This window comes from Moschus berezovskii, chromosome 12 (genome assembly GCF_049115385.1).
Source record: "Moschus berezovskii isolate FMDL1 chromosome 12, NW_MosBer_1.0, whole genome shotgun sequence".
NCBI lineage: Eukaryota > Metazoa > Chordata > Mammalia > Artiodactyla > Moschidae > Moschus > Moschus berezovskii.
Window position 1 is genome coordinate 28,748,267 of NC_142471.1, and position 22,568 is coordinate 28,770,834.

Consider the following 22,568-nt stretch of genomic DNA (forward strand, 5'->3'; position numbering starts at 1 on the left):
TTCCAACTCCAAGCCCATTACCACGCTAGCCTTGGACCCCAGAGGGCGCTGCACCATGCTCAGGAGGTGCCACACTTGGTTAAATAGGATTACAGGTCACTGTGAAATAATACTTACTCATTTAACCAAAGTGACAATAAAAGATTTCAAAAGCAGATTTAAAAAATTTAATAATTTAAAAGCTTGGAAAAAAACTTATAATCTGTTATCAACAGCAGCTCAACAGTCAAAAAAAAATTGTTCTCTTAATACAGAAACCAAACTTACCTTTAATATTAAAATTCATTGATTCAATTAAACTAATTCTAATCTTAGTTAGTCTTGACTACACATAGAATTTCTTTTTAAGAACTTTTCCCTCTTGCAAAGTTTCCACAACTTTCTATACCCATATTAGTCCGTCCCTTATTTTCTTTCCCAATTAGAAATAACCAGCTTTAGGACTAAATTTCCTTCTTTCTCTTAAGAAAATGCATTTTCATTTATTATACCTTCTTTTCCTTGCATACAAAGACGTTTTCCTTATTAAATTTTAGTTTTAATTTCATATATTAGAATCATCTTTAAAAACTTAATTTCTAGTGAAAACTAAGAAATAAGCAATTATGAACTGTCTTTTACACTCTACAGACTGGCAAACTTGTAAATTAGTCAATAAACATATTGTTTAACTTAACAAAATTTTAAAGTTTCAAGGTACCAAATATCTGAAGAAACTGTTTTTAAGTAGACAGCCATACAACATTCCTAAAGAGTTCTCCTTAAAAAAACTCATCTCATTTACATTTAATTTACTTAAAAAATAATTCATCATACCAAGTTATTCTTCTTGCTGACAAATTTTGCAGCAGATCTTATCTGACTTCCAGTAAGCCTAGGTACTATAAAAAATTTATGTCAGTGGCTCCAAGGACATGTCTGATTAAACCAGCAAAAATTAACCTAAATGCCAAAGTTAATTTAATACTGAATGTTTCCCAGCTCACATAAACCTAAAATTTCTTTGGTTTCTTTTATATTTCTGAGAATTTATGTAATGCTTGATTCCTTTTAAGCCAATTAAATAGAGCTCATTAATCTTGTTAATAAGGTCTGTAAATAGAGACACATCATATGTATAAGGTACCCACAGACAATAGATAGACACAACTAGAGAGCTCATAGCTTCATTTTAACTTAGTTGTGAATCAGGTATTACAATATAAAACTCAAGCAGACGCGAGAGACGCCCGGCTCCGGCGGCGCTGACGTGGGAGACGCCCGGCTCCGGCGCAACCGACCACGTGCAGAATAGTGGCTGAGATGAGCTACCCCGCGCCCAGGGTTAGGGCGGTGGCCGAGAGGAGCTGTACCACGTTCAGGAGGCGGTGGCTGCTTGGGCACCGGAGGGCCGAGAGGAGCTGATCCACATTCAAAGCAGGAGGGGCGGCCTTGAGGAGATACCCCTCGTCCAAGGTAAGGTACAGCAGCTGCGCCTTGCTGGAGCAGCTGGGAAGAGATACTCCACGACCAAGTGGAATATAAGAATCCAGTGTTCTGGGGAAGAAGGAACAAGATGGCGGAGGGATAAGACGGCGAGACCACTTTCTCCCCCACAAATTCATCAAAAGAACATTTGAACGCGGAGTAAAGTCCACAAAACAACTTCTGAATACTGGCAGAGGACAGCAGGCTCCCAGAAAAGCAGCCCATTGTCTTCTAAAGGAGAGAGAAGAAATCCAGCTCCACCCACCAGAACACCGACACATGCTTCCCTAACCAGGGAACCCGGACAAGTCACCCGTCCAACCCCACACACAGCGAAGAAACTACATAATAAAGAGAACTCCACAAACTGCAAGAAGAGGGAAAGGCCACCCCAAGCAAAGCAATATAAGCAAGATGAAGAGGCAGAGAAATACCCAGCAAGTAAAGGAACAAGATAATTGCCCACCAACACAAACAAAAGAAGAAGATATAGGGAATTTACCTGATAAAGAATTTCAAATTTTGATGGTGAAAATGATTCAAAATCTTGAAAGCAAAATGGAGTTACAGATAAATAACCTGGAGAAAAGGATTGAGAAGATGGAAGAAAGATTTAATAAGGACTTAGAAGAAATAAAAAAGAGTCAATATACAATGAATAATGCAATAGATGAGATCAGAAACACTCTGGAGGGAACAAACAGTAGAATAACAGAGGCAGAAGACAGGATAAGCGAACTAGAAGATAGAATTGTAGAAATAAATGAAACAGAGAGGAAAAAAGAAAAACGAATTAAAAGAAATGAGGACAATGTTAGAGACCTCTGGGACAATGTTAAACGCTCCAACATTCGAATCATAGGAGTCCCAGAAGAAGAAGACAAAAAGAAAGACCATGAGAGAATACTTGAGGAGATAATAGTTGAAAACTTCCCTAAAATGGGGAAAGAAATAATCACCCAAGTCCAAGAAACCCAGAGAGTCCCCAAAAGGATAAACCCAAGGCGAAATACTCCAAGACACATATTAATCAAATTAACAAAGATCAAACACAAAGAACAAATATTAAAAGCAGCAAGGGAAAAGCAGCAAATAACACATAAGGGGATTCCCATAAGGATAACAGCTGATCTTTCAACAGAAACTCTTCAGGCCAGAAGGGAGTGGCAAGACATACTTAAAGTGATGAAAGAAAATACCCTACAGCCCAGATTACTATACCCAGCAAGGATCTCATTCAAATATGAAGGAGAAATCAAAAGCTTTACAGACAAGCAAAAGCTGAGGGAATTCAGCATCACCAAACCAGCTCTCCAACAAATGCTAAAGGATCTTCTATAGACAGGAAACACAGAAAGAGTGTATAAACTTGAACCCAAAGCAATAAAGAAAATGGCTACGGGATCGTACTTATCAATAATTACCTTAAACGTAAATGGGTTGAAATTTTCAAAAAGGCTAGGAAACAATTCTCATAGCCATCAATAGTTCAGTGTTGAGTTCATGAATAGTTTTTAAAGTTTGGGACAAACTGTAGTATTTGCTATTTGAAGTACTATTTGTAATTGGCATATTACGATGTAACATTGGTCTTCATTTCCAACTTAAAATGCCTAAAAATGCCTAACAGGTTTTTAGATTTGTGAATTTTAGTTGAAACGTATTTTATGATGTTACTAAACCTGCAGAAATATTGAAATATTTCAGAGAACTTATTCACTGTACATTTATTTTATTTATAAAAGTTATGAACTGTAAAAAAAAAATATATATATATAAAACTCACTAATTTATAACTAACAGTTTAGTTTATAACTAACAGTTGGAGTAAGATAAGTTTAAAAAGGCCTCCCCCTACCTTCCCCGCCATTTTTCCTGTCAGTTTCAGGAACTGGAGATGTCTAGATAAGACAGGAGTTCCTGAGAGCCCTGGTAGAATATTCACATCTCAAGGCACACGGAGAGAAAATCAAGTTTCTCCTAGAACTTGTTCCTTTAGGGTCAGAATTCTGAAAAGATGTTTTATCAAGCTGGCACAATTAGTTTTGGATGGTCAAATGAGCCCAACCTCGGTCATTTTTCTCCAGAGTCTAAAGAATATTGTGGTCACACATTGTTACCAACAATAATAATAATTTTGGCTTTGGTCATGGAATCAGAACTAAAAGCTGGTCCAGTTTTGCAGGGTGCATCCTAAAGGGCTGTTTTTAGGTACTGAATTTATGTTTGCCATGTCCACCAATTAAAATAGTGCACCTTCTCTAACACAAATACACACACACACACAGAGATAAACAACAAACCAATTTCAAAAGGCTCAAAGCCCAATCAGCTCCAGAAGACTCACTTTGATACAACAGCATAAAAACCTACACACAAAGAAATTCAAGCCATTTCCCTTCCCTTTTACAAAACAGTTCCAGTTGGTGGTCCCTTCCTGGTGGTCAAAACTGTCACTGAATCAAACTCAGGTCTGCTCACTCAACAAGCAGCAAGGCCAATATACCTATGCCAGGTTGTGGTGAAAGAAGTACAGCGTCTATCTGCAGGGCACTCAGCAAGGGAGTGGGGGACAAGCCTCAGATCAATTCCACTTGGTCTTTGCAGGAGGCAGGGGGGTTATAAAGCAGAACAACAAAGAGGCTGGGATTAATCATCATCTTGGGACTTTTATGTGACATATTTTAACCTTTAAGTTGAAGTGTAGTCAATTTACAATGTTGTGTTAGTTTCAGGTATAAAGGTGATTCAGTTATACCTATGTGTATATATATATATGGGTGTGTTTATACATATATATATATATATTCTTTCTCAGATCCTTTTCCATTATAGGTTATTACAAGATATTAAATATAGTTCCCTGTACATTCAGGTTCTGAGAGTTAGGATGTCTCTGAGAGTCAGGACCACCTCTGGCCAGGTGGTCCAGGCCTCAGGGGTCTGTTAACTTATCTTGCCCTGGAGAAACCACCTGAGTTTATACATTAACGATATCAATAATAGCAATTCTAGTACATTAACAATGTTATTCACAACAGCAACCGCGGTACATTATTATGTTCTCAACAGCAGCAATTTTAGTCATCTGACCCTGGTTGACGAGTGTTCGGTTAGCACAGGGCTGAATTCAGAGGGGAAAAGAAAGGGAATAAAGTTTGGGATAGACACAGTAATCAGAAATTCAAAAGGGAACGTGGGTTTAGAAAGACTCTGATTCAATAGGATGGGAGGCCGGAAGGGCTTGAGGGGCTCTGGCAGGGCGAAGCCACGAGAACTCCAGGCCCCCTCCCCCGCCCCTCCCCGCCCCGGAGGGGAGCTCTTCCCAGCCTCTCTGACAGCGAGTAGGGATCCCAGCGTCTTTAAGAGAGTCCCAGGGGAGAGGCGGGCTGAGGCGCAGCACTGGGAACAAAGACCCACGGAAGGGTCCTGCCGGGCGCAGCTCCCCGGGGGCCGGGGCGAGGGCCGCCCACCCCCCTCAGCTCCTCCCTCTCCTCCCTTGCTTCCACCCAGAGGCCCGTCGCGCGGCCAGAGCCGCGCCAACTTCGCCAACGTTTCCCAAGTTGCTGGGGCGCAGGAGTGGGAGCTGGGTGGGGTGAGGAGGAAGAAGAGGAGGAGGAGGAGGGCTCCCCGCGCGCCTTGGACGCGGTTCAGGAATCTGCCGCCGCGGCCGGCCGCTCGCCGACTCCGGCCGAGCAGGGAGGGAGCCGGGCAGGACCGCTTGCTCGCTGCGCAGGACGGCGCCCGCCTGGCGCCGCTTTCCGCCCGGCGTGCGAACCGGCGGGGCCGCGCCTCCTTTCCTCCCGCCGCTGTCCCCCCGGGGGCGGCGCGCAGAGCCGGGGCCACGAGGGCACTGGAGGCCCGGAGCCGCTTCTGCCTGGTCCTGCCGGGAGGAGGGCAAAGTTGCGGGCGGATGCTGCCGGCGCCGGACCCTAGCCTCGGAGAGTCGGATCCGCCCCCGCTGGAGGAGGCTCCGTGGCGGGGTAAGTAGGGGCTCGGGAGCGGTGGCCCAGTGGCGCACACCCCCACCATCCCCGATCGGGCGCGCGCGCCAAACTTTGGAAGAAGAGGGGAAGAAACCGAAGGTGGGAGAGGGAATTCTCGACTCGGGGCAAGTTCCACGCAGGCACCCACACCTCCAGACCCACTGCACCCAGATTCACAACTGCCTGATACGCACAGCTCATCACCCATCGAGCCACAGGCAACGCACGCATGCCACACCGACCGCTTCAGCCCGACTCTGTACAATTTTGGGAGTGTGAACCTTTGGATCTTTTATGCCAAGCATGTCCTCCAGCCCTCAAGTAAATCCACTGTCTTTGTCTGCTGCCCCACAGTGAGGCGTCCCCAAAGCGAGACTGGCCAGGAGAGGGGCTGCCTTGGCTTTGAAAAGTCGTGGCCAGGACCTCGAGGCTGACTGAGTGGGGAGGAGAAATCAGACATTGCAGTCGGCTCTCCTGGTTCGTCAGGAGTGAGTTTGGTGTGGAAACTCGGTGTCTGGGTGATGTGTCTGGGTGTGCGCCGTCCTTCCGGAGGCGAGGCCGGGAGAAAGGAGGGAGTGATTCATAAACTCAGACCCGCCAGTGTTAGGGTCTGTGAGCAGAAAAGACTGGCAGGCAGTGATGCCCTGGACAGCTGGGTGGTGGCAGTGACAGGGCCTGGGAGGGAAGCACAGACCCTTCCCCCGAGCGGATGTGCTTCCTCACAGGGACTTCCAGGGGATGGGCTGAGGAGATTCCAGCCCTGTGTGTGTAAAACGTGGTAGGGGATGTTTAAGACTGAGTTCGTGGAAAAAGCATGGCAGTCCTGAAGTCTTATTTTCACTGCACCTGAAGTTGTGTCTGATTTTGGATGCCCTGGTGTCCTGGGACTCCAGGATTTTTCAAAGGTTGTCCTGGATCTAGTACAGTGCCAAGCACATGGCTGGTACTCAATAGTTGTTTGTTGAACAATGACACCCATAATTTATATGTATTAGGGACATTCTATGAGCCAAGCCAGGTGGCCTCAGCTGGGTTGAAAGTGGTTTTTTCTGCAGAGGAGGTGGCCCTGAGTGGTTCCAGGGAGCCCTGCTTGATCCATTTAGCCCAAGCAGCATATTCCATTGTGCCCTGTGGGCTGGCACTGGGGACTTGAGTTTCAACACTGGCCTCTGCTTCCCTAAGAGGGGCAGTAAGAAAGGCTCCATGTCTGCATTTGGCTAAGCTGCGAGTGTCATGGGATCTTCTTCCTGGCTCCTACTGGCCTGGAAGGAGATGAGTTCTCATGAAGGGTCCAGGAGCTGTGTCCTGCAGCAGTGGCCTGGTTCTGTGGTGGCAGCAGGTGAAGGGGTGGTCACAGTCCCTGTATTGAATGGGTTCCTCTGCACCAGCTGGCATGAGCTTCCCAGAGGAGTGGAAACTTCTCATGTTCCCGGAACTGGGATTGCAAGCAATCTTGGGACTGATTCCCTACTGGCATGGAATTGGGAACATGCAAGGATGCGGTGGCAACCTGGCCATGTAATCACGAGGAAATGTGTCATTCCCCACCCCCATCCTTACCCCTTTGTCACTAGGTTTGGTGTGCATTTCAAGCATCTAAATGGTCTTAATGCTGAAATTAGCAAAGTTTGTAGGCAGCACCCAGAAATGTGGTCCCAGACGAGCGAGTGATCTAGGCTTGGCCACCCCCAATTTCAGGTCGAACGCTGCAGCCAGTCCCTTCCCAATATCACCTTTCCACCTTAATTATGTCTTCTGTAAATCACGAGCTCTATGTTACCTCAGTAAGACTTTATATCCCGATAAACAGCATTTTATCACCATTTTACAGGCTAGGAAACTGAGGTTCAGAAAAGTTAAGTAACATTTTGGGGGTCACACAGCTGGTGAGGAAACAAAGCCAGGATTTGAAACTGGTCAGTCTGACTCAGGAACCCATGCTGTTTCCACCACGCCCAGCTGCCTCTAAAGTCCCTAACTGGTTCTCCATAGCAACAGGGAAGCAACACTGATGCACTTACTGGGTCCTGGGGCCCCTGATGGCAGTCCTCTTTTTATACACACTCTGCCCAACCTGGCTTATACCATGGGTCATGGAAATCAAAGGATAGGTGGCATCAGACTGTTAGAGCCTTCCATATGCATCTAGAGTCAGGAAACAGTGGGGGCCTGGGAGTGATTGTGGGGGAGATATGGGGGTAATTCCAGTGAGAGATGATTCATTGCTTATCTGAGAAATGGGGACAAGGCTACCACTGTGACCATACAAGTCACAAGTTTGGGAGAAATTACCAGGTAAACATCATCAAATGGATTACTATGTTCTTTTCTTTTTCTGGTCTTTTCCTATTAGACAGGAAAATCAGCCCTCACCTGAATATCCAGGGGTAGGTCCTTCCCCCCACCCCACACACACCCCCAAGAGAGGTACGTTCCGTGGCACTGTCTCGTCCTCAGGAGAGATGGACAGGCAGAGCTGAGACAGCCGGGGCTGTGATAACCACATGGCTCATCTGGTCCCCAGCTTAAAGCTTTCTCACACAAGCCCCAGAGGGACAGCAGTTACCGTTCCACTTTTCAGATGAGGAAATGAGGCTCAGAGAGGTGCTGTGGCTGCCCAAGGTCACAAAGCTAAGAAGGAAGTGCAAATTGAGAGTCTCTTGGACAGAAAGGAGATCAAACCAATCCATCTTAAAGGAAATCAGTCCTGAATATTCATTGGAAGGACTGATGCTGAAGCTCCAATACTTTGGCCACCTGATGCGAAGAACCAACTCACTGGAAAAGATCCTAACGCTGGGAAAGATAGAAGGCAAAAGGAGAAGAGGGCTGCAGCGGATGAGGTGGTTAGATAGCATCACCAACTCAATGAACATGAATCCGAACAAACTCCAGGAGACAGTGAAGGACAGGGAAGCCTGGCATGCTGCAGTTCACGGGGTCACAAAGAGTCGGACATGACTTAGTGACTGAACAACAAATGTGAGTTATGCTGCCGTCAGGACTCCCTTCCAGGCACTCAGCAACAGCTGTGTTCTCTGCCTGGCTGGGACTCTATCTCCCTAGCCCCAGGGCTAAGAGGGGGTACCCCTGCTGGGGCAGAGTCGCCACAGCTCTGCCCTCCCCCATCTCTACCCCCAGTGCCTCTGATACAGGTGTTCATGGTATGGGGAAAGCTGGCAACCTTAAACAAGGAGCAGAGGATAAGCACTGCCCAGCTGGCCTTGCCCGTCTTCCACAGTAAGCCCACCTGGGTGAGTGCCAGAGCCTTTGCAGTGCTGAGCTGCAGAGATACTGGAGCCCTCTCCCTGCTTCACTGCGGCATGGACTCACTGTCCAGGATGGAAGCTGGGAGACTGGGTGTGGCGAGAAGCTGCCCCATCAAAGGGTGGGGCTATTCATCTTTGTCCCCTGGCTCCGTCCCAGTGTGTGACACACGGAGGTACTTAGGAACTTTGTCAGAGGATGGGTGAAGACCAGGGAACAGCTGTGAGCACCTCTGTTGGAAAGTGATAAAGCAGGGAGCCAAGGTATCAGTCGTGCGGAAACGCTCAGACAGGCCTCTGCCCTTCACGAAGTCACGCAGGAGGAAAGGAAAACAGCTCTCCTTTTCATTCTTTAAACAGAAATACTTGTCCCTTTTCTTGTCTGATGCTTAAACAGGTGGTAGTACGCTGCCTGTCCTGCTCTGAGTTTGCAGATTCCATGGCTTGTGGCCCCTGGCAGGCTGGACAGTCTGTTCTGTGCTTGAAGGTCTCCGCCTTCGCCTTCATCGACCTAAATCTGGCAGTTGCTCCTGCACACCCCAGCACATCCCTGCTTCTGCAAGCTTGGAAGGCGGGGCATGCAGGCCATGAGAGCCCCTGAGCGCCAGTAACTTCAGGTCTCTACGGCCCATCGCTCCTTCTCTGTGCCTCCCCTTACCCTCCTGCCCCACAGAGATGGCTGTGTGCTGAGGGACCATGGTTGTTTGCGCTCTGGGAAATTTATCAGTGGAATTCCAGAAATCTCTCTGAAAAGGATTTGAAGGGAAAAGTGTGGAAAATAAATAAGCCAGTTAGTTCCCAGCTCAGCCTCTCCTGAGTGCCGCATAAACAGCTGACCTGGGAAGCTCTGTCTTGGCCTCTGTGCTTACACCTGGCTCACTGGCCGCCTCACCAGGTCCCTCCTTCCTGCCTCTGCCCTGTCCAGCCCCTCCTCCTTGCCTTTGGGAGCCGCAAAAGTCAGGGAACACCCCCACCTCCGGCCTGTCCTTGTGCTGCGGGACGATGGGATGCTGGCACACTAGTGGCTGGGGACAACAGGAGCTTGTGAGAGAGGAGACCGCCCGAGGCTCCGGCACAACCCTGCTCCGTCTGAGCAAGTCTCCCTGCCTCTGCCCTGCTTAGCGAGGCGGGATGGTCTCTCTTGGTGAGTTTGACTTTGATGATGAAGAATGGTGGGGCTTTTTCTAATTTTGTGCCATCTAAGGAAGCTTTGCATCTTAATCATCAGTTTAGAGTGGATGGAGCAAAGCTGATTTTCTCCAAGGTGGGCTCACATGTGAAGAAACCCTCAAAACCTGTTTACACTGTGGGGCTTCCTGGACTAACCGGCGTGTCGGGGGGCTTTGCTTTTGAGCAGAGTTCTATCAGCTTGGGCCCCGTTCAGGGTGCTGGTGGTGTGAATTCACAACAGTGTCTTCAAGAGGCCCAAGCGCTCTTGTAAGTTTCTCTGTCTGGGGGGTAGGAAGTAAACTCGTGATGCGTCAGTACCTTCCTGTGATTCAGCTGACCCACTCTAAACCCAGCGTCCGGTAAGAAGGGAAGAACCAGGGTGCTAGGACGGGGGTAGCTCCCCGGTGGGGCTGCCAGTTCAGGGCTCCACTTCAGTCACAGGGAGTGGCCGGGGAGGGGGTGCTTCCCACTGTTGCGGCTGTGCCTGCTGGGTCAGCAAACAGAAGCCCCCGCAATCTGGGGAATGGGCACCACCCCTAGACTCTGGTCCTGCCCCCACGCCGGAGCCCTTTGTCCTGTTGTTGCCAGGCTTCTGAGAGGGAAGTTAAGGGGTAAGCCCTGTGGCTTGCAGTCTTGTTGGAAAAGAGACTGCACGCACACATACTCACAGATTAGCACAAATCACCATGGACCAGAGTACACTCACACATACAGAGAGAGAGAGAGAGAAATAAGCACAGGGATGCACTCATCCCAAAAGACAAATTATGAGATAGTGAAGAGTACATCTTCTAAAGCCAGAATGCTCTCTGTACGGCTTAGTAGCTGTGTGACCTTGGACAAGTTACTTAACCTCTCTGGGCCTTAGTTTCCTAGAAAAGGGGGGATGGTAATAGGTTATGAGTAATAGGGCTATAAATGAATTTGTATCTGTGAGGAGTTTAGAAATGTGCCCTAACTATTGCTCACTACATACTCTTTGCCCCAGACACTCAGGCCCAAGTGCACAAGACTTCCCAGAGAGGTGCTCACAAACTTGTCAGCGAATAGGATCAGTCACTTTGCACTTCCTGAGTCCTGGTTCTCAGGATGCGCGGCATTCTCTGTACTAGGCTTGAATTAGAATTTATTAGAAAGATCATTTCACTTTCCCTTAGGAAGATCTCTATTTTAGAACAATGTGGGCACTAACTCCCCCAGAGAAGGTTATGATTCCTTTAGCAGCATCAGTTTTCAAACTGGGTTCCATGGAGCCCTGGAGTTCAACAAGGACCCCTCAGAGGCCTGATGGAGGGGCGTTCCAGGCCTCTTCCCCATTTATCTGTTCTACATATTGGGTTTCCTAGGAAAGTTCTGGTTCATAAGAAGGCTCCGCAGCTTAGACAGTTGAAAGCTCCCCGCTACAGGCTGGCCTGACCCCATCCTGTGTGCGCCTGTCCGAGCATGCCACGTGACACCCGTGCCCAGGCGGGCCCCTACAGCTACCTGAGCGCTGGCCCGGGGCCTCTCCCACTCTCTTCCCTGCTTCCCTCCTCCCCTCCGCTCCAGCTGCCTCGCCATCTGCAGGATTCTGCAAAGTGCTAACATGTCTGAGCCAAAATAGCGCTATCAGAGGAAATATTTTGAAAACAAACTGGGCCACCCCCCTGGCTGAGATTGCACTGATTTTCAGCAAAGCATTTCACAACTTCTGAGGTGGGTGGGCGGGGCCGTCTGAAAGAGGCCGGGGCCCTGAATCTGAAGCGTTAGGACAGACAGGCCTGAAGAGGCCCAAGATTGTTGCAGACCTAGAACCAGGAAGGGGAAGTTATCCTCACAGGATGAAGTAATAGTCTCTGTGACCACAGAGATCAGGACCCTATCCTCTTCTTCCTTCGACAGATACCACTTCCCTTTCACTTTTCCACCTCCTTCTGCATCTGGGGCAGGTGCCTTGGGGCTGGGGACACAGGAGATAACTGGTGCGCTAGCTGCACACCCTGTGCTTAATCAGTGCTGTCTGGGCCCACACTCAGAGTTCTCACTGGAAGCTCTGGCAGTAGGTACTGTGTGATCACCGTTGTACAGACGGGAAGACAGAAGCAGACAGACGGAGAAGTTGCCGGGGCCCTGCTGCTGGTGAGTGCAGAGCTGGGTCTGAGCCCTGCGGCCTCACTCCAGAGTCAGTGCTCCTGACCCTGGGTGTATCCGTCCCGCTGGAGCCTCAACTGGAGGGGCGGAACGGCTCAGCAGGACAGTCCTCTCGTTACTGTGACCAGGGTACACCCTAGTTACAACACTCTCTCTTCCTTCTTTTCTCATGGCCAGCTCCCTTCACCCTCAGGCCTCAGCTCAGATGTCTCCTTCTAGAAGCCTCGGTCGGTGGCCCTCTCTGTGGCTGCCTACACGTCCCCATCCTCACACTCTGCCTTGCTCTGTTGCCCCAGCTGCTTTCATGGTCTGTGGTCTCCACCGGGCAGTGAGCTCTGTGAGCAGGACAGAGTCTGCCTTGTTCTCCCGTGTCTGCAGTGTTTTGTGCAGCCCCCAGCAAGCACTGAGTACCCAGGCCTGACTGGGGAACACAAATGATGGGTGTGACCCTGGACCCCCGGAGGAAGGAGGCACGGGACAGTGCCCAGTCTCCCATGAGAGGACGCTGCTATTAGGGAGTGACCTGAGTCTGGGCAGAGCTGGTGGGAGTCACAGTGAGTGGTAGAGGGCAGCTGCTGTGAACCAGAGGCCCAATATGGGACCAGGAGGGAATGTGAGAGTGGGACCCTGGGTAGATGGCCTCTTGTGGTCACTACCCTGTGGGCTCTGGGCTGGGATCCCGAGGATGGGCCTGATACCCTCCAAAAGACCCTTTTGAGTTAGGCAGACTGTGCAGTATGGGCCCCACTACTCAACCCTAATAGCACGCAGTTCTCAGTCCTTTCCCTTCTTTGGACGGACATCCACTCATCTTCTTCTGGGTCTCAAACCCAACCCTCTCAGCAGCAGAGGCCCCCATGAGTGAGTCCTTTTCCCTGAGCAGAGTGACAGAAGCCCAGCTGGCCGGCTGCCTCCTGGGGGTGGTTCCAGTTGCAGCCTCTGAGCTGTCCTCGCAGAAGTAGTAGGGCCCTTAGTGCCCCTCCACACCACCCAAGGAGCACACATGTGCTCTGGCCAGGGCATCACCTGGCTTGGGTGTCTGCTCATGCCTGACACCATGCTGGGTGGAAGGTGCCTCCAGGCTAGAAGAGGACAGGACACCTGGCACAACTAACCACCTTGGAGCCCAACGGTAATGAGCCCACAAAGGTGGACATGAGGGAGGACCTGGAGATGGCTTCATGGAGCAGGTGGGCTTCCAGGGCAAGGAAGGCAACCTGGGCAAAAAGCACAGGTATGGGAACGTTCAGACCGAGTGCAGAGGTGGGTGAGGAGTCTAGCTGGACTGAACTGCAATTTGTAGGGTGGAAGAAGACAGAGAGCGAGCAAGAGAGGAGAGGCAGGGAGGAGTTAGTTACACGTGTAAGCTCTGGAGCCAGGCTGTCTGCATGAGGAACCTCAATCCCCACTTACTGCTGTGTGACCATGGCCAAGCTGCTTAGCCTCTCTGTGCCTCAGTTTTCTCATCTGTAAAATGGAGATACTAATAGTATCCACTACCTGGGGGTCACAGGAGAATAAAATGAAGAATGACCTATTATCCTTTTTTTTTTAAAGCAACTAGCAAAGTAAATTGAGGTCAGATCATACAGGCCTTTGGAGGTCAAGCTTTCTGTTTGCTAAACACCTGCTGTATGCCAATCACTTTACAAACCTTCTCACTAAGCAACCTACAACTAATAAAATTATTAGCACTAACTCCATTTTATAGATGAGGCAACTGAGGCTCAGAGAGGTAGGGTAACCTGCCCAAGGTCACTTGTCCAGGTAGAAGCAGAGGCAGTAATGAAACACAGGTCTGTCTGGCACTTAGGTCTTTCTTCAACACGGAGATTAGAGAGACATGACAGAGGCAGCACGGGGACATCCCCTGGGCTGGGGGGTCACAGCCAGAAGCAGAGCACGGGTGGTATAGCCATGGGTCCCTAGGCTGGGAAGGAAAGATTCAGGCAAGCCTGGAAGGCAAGGAGCTGAGGATGCCCGGAGGCCACAGCACACAGCTCACCATTCAGAGCCCAGGGACAAGCTGTTGAGTCATTCTGGGAAAACATGACATCACTGAGTTTTGCTGCCTGCTGCCCACCTGCCAGTTCTCGTGCCCAGAGCCCTGCAAGGGGACCCTCACACCCAGGTAGCAGGGCCAGGTCAGCTCCCCGGCTTCCTGCCCTGAGTTCTCCCCACCCTCTGCCTCCCATCTTCCCACTGCCCCCCTCCCACTCCACCGCCACTCATAAACCTGGATGAGGCAGGAGCTTCTAGAAGTGATGATGGGCATGAAGAGCTTCCAAAAGGGCCTCCATGCCAAGCCTGCAACTGGAATCTTGGGTGGGAAGGAACTGCTGGGTTGAAGTTTTAGAGCTACTTTTCCCTTAAGAATGGTGCCTGCTATTCCACTGGAATCACTTTTTAAAAGTAAAGCCTGGTTGAGCTGTGTGCCCAGCACTATGCCAGGTGCCAGCAGCCTCCGCCTTCTTGAAAAGTACAGCTGAGTATCTGCAAGCTCTTTTTGTACTAGGCATCCTCAGGTTAAGTGATTTATTTGCGTCAATCTGATTGCATGAAGTAGCCCCATTTTATAGATGCCATCCCTGAGGCCCAGAAGGCTAGGTGACTTGTCCAAGGTCACAGAGCCAGAATTCAAACCCTTGGCTCTCCTATTCCAGATGTACTTAGCCACTCGAGGCTCAAGTAAAGCCCCTGGAGAATCATAGAAGGTGGGGTGTACCGAACCTACGTCTGGCAAATGATGCAGTGCAGACAGGAAATTCCAGGAGAATTTTCATCTCAAGAGTGTGGGTCACTCCCCAGAGCTTGTTGGAGGTTGTGGATATATTTAAGAGGTAACAGAGAGCTCCCAGGTTCCCTGGCCGAGCAAACCCCGCTGACGTAGCCATCTGGGGTGAGACTCTCCCCACTGGAAGGAGCACCGGGGCTCGGGGCGGGGGGTGTGTGTCTGTCCTGGTTTTGGTGGGCCTGACCTGGAAAAGGAGAATGAGTCAAGCAAGGGGCAAGTGCCAGCTGCCTCAGCCCAGTCCACAGCGCAGGATGCCAGGCTGCCACAGCTGCTGCTGCCACTCCCCGCACCCTCCCAGCCAGCAGGAGGGGCTGGTGGCCGGCCCTGTGCTGAGTGGCATCCTCTCACCCACTCCACGACCTAGCTAGGGGGGCACAGTTGTTCTCCCCACTTCACAGGTTAGGATGCTGAGACTTAGAGAAGTTTTCTGGTGCACTGGAACTCCTTTGGCCGGAAAAGGGAGGAACTGAGACGAGTAAGTCTCCCTTTTGCTAAGAGACAGACAGGAGGAGGGAGGGGTTAGCCTGCCCTCTGACACAGCCACACAGGCTGGCTGTTCTCAGACTAGTATTTCTGATTCATCTGTCATCAGCAGATACCTGTGTTGCAGGATGAATAACCTCTGGGGTGAGAAAAGCTTTGATTTCCCTTGGGCCATGAGTCACTATTTCTCTGGAAGCACTTTTGAAGCCATAGAGCTTCTCCCCAGGCTTTGGAGGGGAGCAGGTTCCTTCTCTGCTTGAGCGCCAGCCCCACCCTGGCCCTGACACTGCCTGCTTGTGGAAGGGCCAGGAAACAAGAGGCCTCCACCAGAGGCCTGGCCTCAGTGATTACCCAGCACATGACCCCCTGCCTTACGCTCAACAGACAGGTGCCAGATTCCCAGAGGTCTGCGGGGTCTGCAGCCGTGAGGGGCCCCTTGTCCCCTCCCCTTTAATGCCCGAGGCCCACGTGGTGAGCCCAAGTCTACTTGCTTTCCCAGGGATGTCTGGGACTCCCCCAGGACTCCACCGTCTGCAGGGCGGCTCCTCCTGACACTTCCTCTCCGCACAGGAGGAGGGGACCCAAGCCAGTTCCTGCTGTCTTGTCAGTCTCAGGCCCAGTCACGACAGTAATAATTTCTGGAGAGTTGTCACTTTTCTCACAGAGAAAGCAGACTGTTAAGTTCGGCTGTAGGGGTAGTTTTGCTTCTCATTGCTCCCAAGTTTTCCTTCTGGGATGGGATTTTGGCTTTGCCTCTGCTTAAATTCAAAAGCCTGTTCAGATGACTCTTCCAAAATGAGAGTCTCACCTCAAAGGAACTTTGCCTCTCCCTCTACAGGTAGAAAACTGGCACCTGCGTTTATTTTTAGTTTTATTAAATTTTATCAAAGTAAGTAATCCAGGCCCATGGTATAAAATTGGAAAGGTACAAAAGGATACGTGGTGGTGAAATCTCTTTCCCAGGCCTGACTCAGACACCCAGGTCTTTCCACGAAAGCAACCAGCATTATCCGTTTCTTGTGTATAAGCTACTTTTAAATTGTCCAGTTTTAGAACTTATGGTTTGCCTGGGGGGGAAGTGATAGTTAGGGAGTTTGGGATCTACATGTACACACTGCTGTATTTAAAATGGTAAAGCACAGGGAGCTCAGCCTGGTGCTCTGTGATGACCTACAGGGGTGGCATGGAGGGGGGATATATGTGTATTTATGGCTGATTCATGTTGTTGTATGGCAGAAACCAGCACTGTAAAGCAAATAAGACAGCTAACCAACAAGGAGCTACCATATAGCACAGGGGTCTCTGCTCAACATTATGTGGCCCCCGGATGGGAGAGGAGTTTGGGAGAGAGTGGATACAAGTGTATATGGCTGAGTCCCTTTGCTGTCCACCTGAAACTATCACAACACTGTTAATCAGCTACACACCAATATAAAATAAGCTGTCCCTTACGAGCTGCCCACGTCCTAGCCCCCACTCCTCAGCGGTCACCTTGGATTCACCCACGAGGCACAGATGGAGGCCCTCACATCCCTCATCCCTGGCCCCCCAGGGAGCTAGCCCAAGGTTGTCCCCATCTTCCATGAGTGGCTCCTCCAGGCTCCAGATTAACTCCGTGCTCTTGGCTGCCCCTTGTCCATTCTCCCCTCTGGTCTGGCTGGGCAGGGGCCTGCAGCTGGGCCCTGTGGGGTCAGGGCCTGGCGATGGGGATCTGACCAGACCATGCTGCCTCTTGGCCAGACTGAGTGTTGCGAGTCCCCTAGGGGCTCACGCAGATAGGGCGCATCCTTCACTCCTATCCTGAGTATGACCAGAGACGCCTGTGCTCTCTCCCCACCCCCCTGCCCCCTCCCCGCCTCCACTCCCTTCCCTGCCTCCCTGCACCTCCCCTCCTTCCTTCTTTCCCTCCGCGTTCAGTCCATGCTGTACAGCAGACAGTAAAATGAATCTGAAAGTGCTAACAATGGCACAAGGCAGAGATGAGTGCTGCTAGGAGAGCCCAGTCCTCGAGAATGGCCTTCAGCAGACTTGCCCTTCACACCCCTTCACAGCCTTGTACATCCTGCTGGGTGACCTTGGGCAAGTCACTTAGCTTCCTGGAACCTCCCTTTCTCAGCTGATTAAGGAAAGAGAGGGCGGCAACCAGGGTCCAGAGGGCTGCCAGGAAAACCTGGAGCTGCCGAAGGGCTTTCTAAGAGGGTGACAGGTTTGCAGCGCGAGAGGGGGGCAGTGCTCTTCTTCTAAGGGAATGGGCTCTGGGCACCTGTGAGGTCTGGGCTCAGCCCTAGGGCATGGATGGGGGAGGGGTGGCCCTTTGGGCAGCACTATTCTGCCTTGGGCAGCGGCTTTCCTTTTCTGTATTTCCACACAGAAATGGACTCTTGGCTTTCTATTTTTTATTTTTGTAATAATGAAAGATGTTCAGCATGCAGAATTCAAGTAAAATAGACAAACACTGAGAAGAAAGCAACAAATCACCCCTCAATCTACTACCCAGATGTAACTGATTGCCTATGGTCCACTTATGTCTCCATATATATTTATATATATATAAAGGGGAGCAGTGGAGGGACAGGTTTTATAAACATGGGGGAAACACACAGTTTAACTTAGCTTTAGGCCAGTGTTGTAAAGAAGCTGTCTGCCCCCAAAGCAGGCCTTCTCATCTGTTCAGTAATCTACTTGAGGGTCTGGTGTGGGGCAAAGGAACTCTCATGCCGGAATCTTTCAGTTCAGTTCAGTCGCTCAGTTGTGTCCAACTCTTTGCGACCCCATGAATCACAGCACACCAGGCCTCCCTGTCCATCACCAACTCCCGGAGTTCACTCAAACTCATGTCCATCGAGTTGGTGATGCCATCAAGCCATCTCATCCTCTGTCGTCCCCTTCTCCTACCCCCAATCCCTCCCAGCATCAGAGTCTTTTCCAGTGAGTCAACTCTTCGCATGAGGTGGCCAAAGTATTGGAGTTTCAGCTTTAGCATCAGTCCTTCCAATGAACACCCAGGACTGATCTCCTTTAGAATGGACTGGTTGGATCTCCTTGCAGTCCAAGGGACTCTCAAGAGTCTTCTCCAACAACACAGTTCGAAGGCATCAATTCTTCGGCAATCAGCTTTCTTCACAGTCCAACTCTCACATCCATACATGACCACTGGAAAAACCATAGCCTTGACTAGACGGACCTTGGTTGGCAAAGTAATGTCTCTGCTTTTTAATATACTATCTAGGTTGGTCATAACTTTCAAGGAGTAAGCATCTTTTAATTTCATGGCTGCAATCAGCATTTGCAGTGGTTTTGGAGCCCCAAAAAATAAAGTCTGACACTGTTTCCACTGTTTCTCCATCTATTTCCCATGAAGTGATGGGACCAGATGCCATGATCTTTGTTTTCTGAATGTTGAGCTTCAAGCCAACTTTTTCACTCTCCTCTTTCACTTTCATCAAGAGGCTTTTGAGTTCCTCTTCACTTTCTGCCATAAGGGTGGTGTCATCTGCATATCTGAGGTTATTGATATTTCTCCCAGCAATCTTGATTCCAGCTTATGCTTCTTCCAGCCCAGCGATCCTCATGATGTACTCTGCATATAAGTTAAATAAGCAGGGTGACAATATACAACCTTGATGTACTCCTTTTCCTATTTGGAACCAGTCTGTTGTTCCATGACCAGTTCTAACTGTCGCTTCCTGACGTGCATACAGGTTTCTCAAGAGGCAGGTCAGGTGGTCTGGTATTCCCATCTCTTTCAGAATGTTCCACAGTTTATTGTGATCCACACAGTCAAAGGCTTTGCCATAGTCAATGAAGCAGAAATAGACGTTTTTCTGGAACTCTCTTGCTTTCTCCATGATCCAGCAGATGTTGGCAATTTGATCTCTGGTGCCTCTGCCTTTTCTAAAACCTGCTTGAACATCTGGAGGTTCACGGTTCACATATTGCTGAAGCCTGGCTTGGAGAATTTTGAGCATGTGAGATGAGTGCAATTGCGCAGTAGTTTGAGCATTCTTTGGCATTTCCTTTCTTTGGGATTGGAATGAAGACTGACCTTTTCCAGTCCTGTGACCACTGCTGAGTTTTCCAAATTTGCTGACATATTGAGTGCAGCACTTTCACAGCATTATCTTTAAAACCTCCCAATTCAGACAAATTAGACAAAAAAGGGAGTCGGCTGAATTACAGATCCTCCTGGTTTATGATGAGGTTGCATCCTGATAAATCCATCATAACTTGAAAATGCGTTTAATACACCTAATCTACCAAACATCATAGCTTAACTCAGCCTACCTTAAACATTTATGTTCAGAACACTGACATTAGTATGGCTCTAATGGCTACAATTAGGCAACATCATCTAGCACAAAGCCTATTTTATAATAAAGTATTGAACCTCTCAGGTAATTTATTGAACTCTACTGAAAGTTTAAAACAGAATGGTTGTGTGGCTGTAAATGGTTGTTAAGTGTATCGGTTGTTTACGCTCCTGACCATGTGGCTGACTGGAAGCCCCAGCTGATTGTACAGCCTAGTCCCAATTCAATTATGGTTTTTACTGAATGTGTATCACTTTCACACCATCTTAAAAGTCAACCATCTTAAGTCTGGGACTATCTATAGTACATTCTGGCTCTAGAACAATAGCTTTCGATCTTTTTGGACCAAAACCTCAGAGACACATACACATCACTGAAACAAAAGTCTTATGAAACCCATGCATATCCTTATTACAGATCCTTAATACACTTATATTTTCTGTCTCTATGGTTCTGTTCTTAAAAAAAAAAAAAAAGCTTGTCCAACCTACCAAACTGACTCCACAACCTGAAGTTTGAAACGTATGGCTCTAACACTGTGATTTTCAAATTTGAGCGTGCATCAGAATCACCTGCAGAGCTTGTTTAAAGAGAGTGCTCTGCCCATCTGCCCACCCCCGAAAGATTCCGACTGAGATGGTCTGGGCTGGCAGAGGCAGCAAGAATGTGCATTTCTGTCAAGTTTCCAGGTGCTGCTGCTGATCTAGGCCCCCCTCTTTGAAATCCCACCCTCCTAGAATATGTTTTAAAGCAACGTACTCCCTTGGCAGAAACTATCAGAGAATTTGCTATATTCAGCTGATGAGAATTGCTGGTGCCTAGCAATGGCACCCCACTCCAGTACTCTTGCCTGGAAAATCCCATGGACAGAGGAGTCTGGTAGGCTGAAGTCCATGGGGTCGCAAAGAGTCGGACACGACTGAGCGACTTCACTTTCACTTTTCACTTTCTTGCGTTGGAGGAGGATATGGCAACCCACTCCAGTGTTCTTGCCTGGAGAATCCCAGGGACGGCGGAGCCTGGTGGGCTGCCGGCTATGGCAGCCGTCTGTTGCACAGAGTTGGACACGACTGAAGTGACTTAGCAGCAGCAGCAGCCCAAGAACTGTAGGTCTCTGCATTTTTGAGGATACTGATCAGGCACTATCTTTGGGATCTTAAACACCATCCTCCTGAAATCCACCCTCCTGAATATAGAAAAGGTCTGCTAAGCAAAAGGACATTTATACCCTACCCTGGTTGAATTGCCTGCCTCTTAATCCCAAGCCCACAGAACATAAAACCCTCCCAGCCCTTTTGAAAACACTTTTCTATAGGCAATGAAAGGCACCATTTACTGTGTGGATTTCACTTTTCTGTTTTTGGAAAGGGAAGGAGGTAGGTCAAGTGTGACCACCCCACAGAGAAAGCTGTCCCCTGGCTCTCATTGGGGTCTGGTGGGTTTCATTGTCCCTGGATCCCCAGCTTTAATGGGAAACTCTTCCTGGCCTGAGTGGCTGCATCAGCGCCCAGACTTTCCAGCCTGCTGACTTTTGAGACTGGCCTGTGTTCCAAGCTGCTTCTGCTCTTCCAACCAGGGGACTCAGCCCCCACCCAGAGGCCTCCCCCATTCCCTTCGTAGCCTTGCGGCCCCTCCCCATCCCTGCAGTCCTCCAGAAGCCAGCCCTCAGCTGGGAGCAGCTTCGTGAGGGAGAGAAGTGTTAAATGGGCACAGAGCCCCCTCTGTTCCATTAACAATGGCCCGTTGATGACTGGATTCTGCCTGGTTGGGCCCCTTGACTGGACTTTGGAGAGAAGGAGAGACTCCAGCCCCCCAGGCAGCTACTTCTGGGTGTGAGGTTGATTCAGAGGCAGAGGCCTCTGTCTGCCCACAGAACCTCATTATTCAGGCCCTGTGATGCAGCAGTGAGAAACCCTCTCACCCCTCCCATGCCATCCCAGGGATAGCTTGGGACCCCAGGAGTGATTCACTTCAGTCTAATTCAACAAATGTCTATTGAACAGCTCCTGGGCACCGAGACTCGGAGCTAAGTAGCTGTGGGAATAAGAATAACTGCTGACATGAATTCAGTGCTTACTATAATCAGCCCTACCCTGGCTGCCCAACAGAGTCACTAGGGAGCTTATAAAAATTCCAATGCATAGACACTTTCCCCAACCCCAGATTTTCAGGAGTGAACCCCGGCACTATTTTGTAAAAGCTAAGTGCTTCTCGTGCCCAGCTGACATTAAACATCACCAGTCTACTACTGGTTAAACACCGTGCTGAGAATTTAACTTGATGTGTCCCGTTTCATGTGGCATGTGCTTGTGGGAGGCTGAATAATGTACCCCCCACTCAAGATCTCCACATATGAATCCCCACATCTGTGGACATGTTATTCCACATAGTAAAAGGAACTTTACTGTGTGATTAAGGATTTTTAGATAAGAAGATTGTCCTGGATTATCCAGGTGGGTCCAGTTCAGGTCAGTTCAGTCGCTCAGTCGTGTCCGACTCTCCGCGACCCCATGAATCACAGCACGCCAGGCCTCCCTGTCCATCGCCAACTCCCGGAGTTCACTCAAACTCATGTCCACAGAGTCAGTGATGCCATCCAGCAATCTCATTCTCTGTCATCCCCGTCTCCTCCCACCCCCAATCCCTCCTAGCATCAGACTCTTTTCCAGGGAATCAACTTGTCGCATGAGGTGGCCAAAGTATTGCAGTTTCAGCTTTAGCATCAGTCCTTCCAATGTACACCTAGGATTGATCTCCTTTAGAATGGACTGGTTGGATCTCCGTGCAGTCCAAGGGACTCTCAAGAGTCTTCTCCAACACCACAGTTCAAAAGTATCAATTCTTCGGAGATCAGCTTTCTTCGCAGTCCAACTCTCACATCCATACATGACCACTGGAAAAACCATAGCCTTGACTAGACGGACCTTGGTTGGCAAAGTAATGTCTCTGCTTTTTAATATGC

At 49.4% G+C, this 22,568-nt stretch overlaps 1 protein-coding gene across 5 annotated transcripts in view; it reads left to right on the plus strand.

Moving 5' to 3' along the window:
• The first annotated feature begins 4,858 nt into the window (after positions 1 to 4,858).
• CHST3 (carbohydrate sulfotransferase 3) overlaps positions 4,859 to 22,568 on the plus strand; it is a 42,285-nt gene continuing 24,575 nt past the window's right edge. For 3 of the 5 annotated variants that reach the window (XM_055425509.2, XM_055425510.2, XM_055425511.2), the window contains exon 1: positions 4,859 to 5,450. The gene's annotated coding sequence lies outside the window, so the exon portion shown is untranslated. Of the gene's footprint in view, positions 5,451 to 11,826; positions 12,008 to 12,699; positions 15,289 to 22,568 lie in introns of those variants that run through there. The other 2 variants (XM_055425513.2, XM_055425512.2) reach the window with 2 other exon arrangements.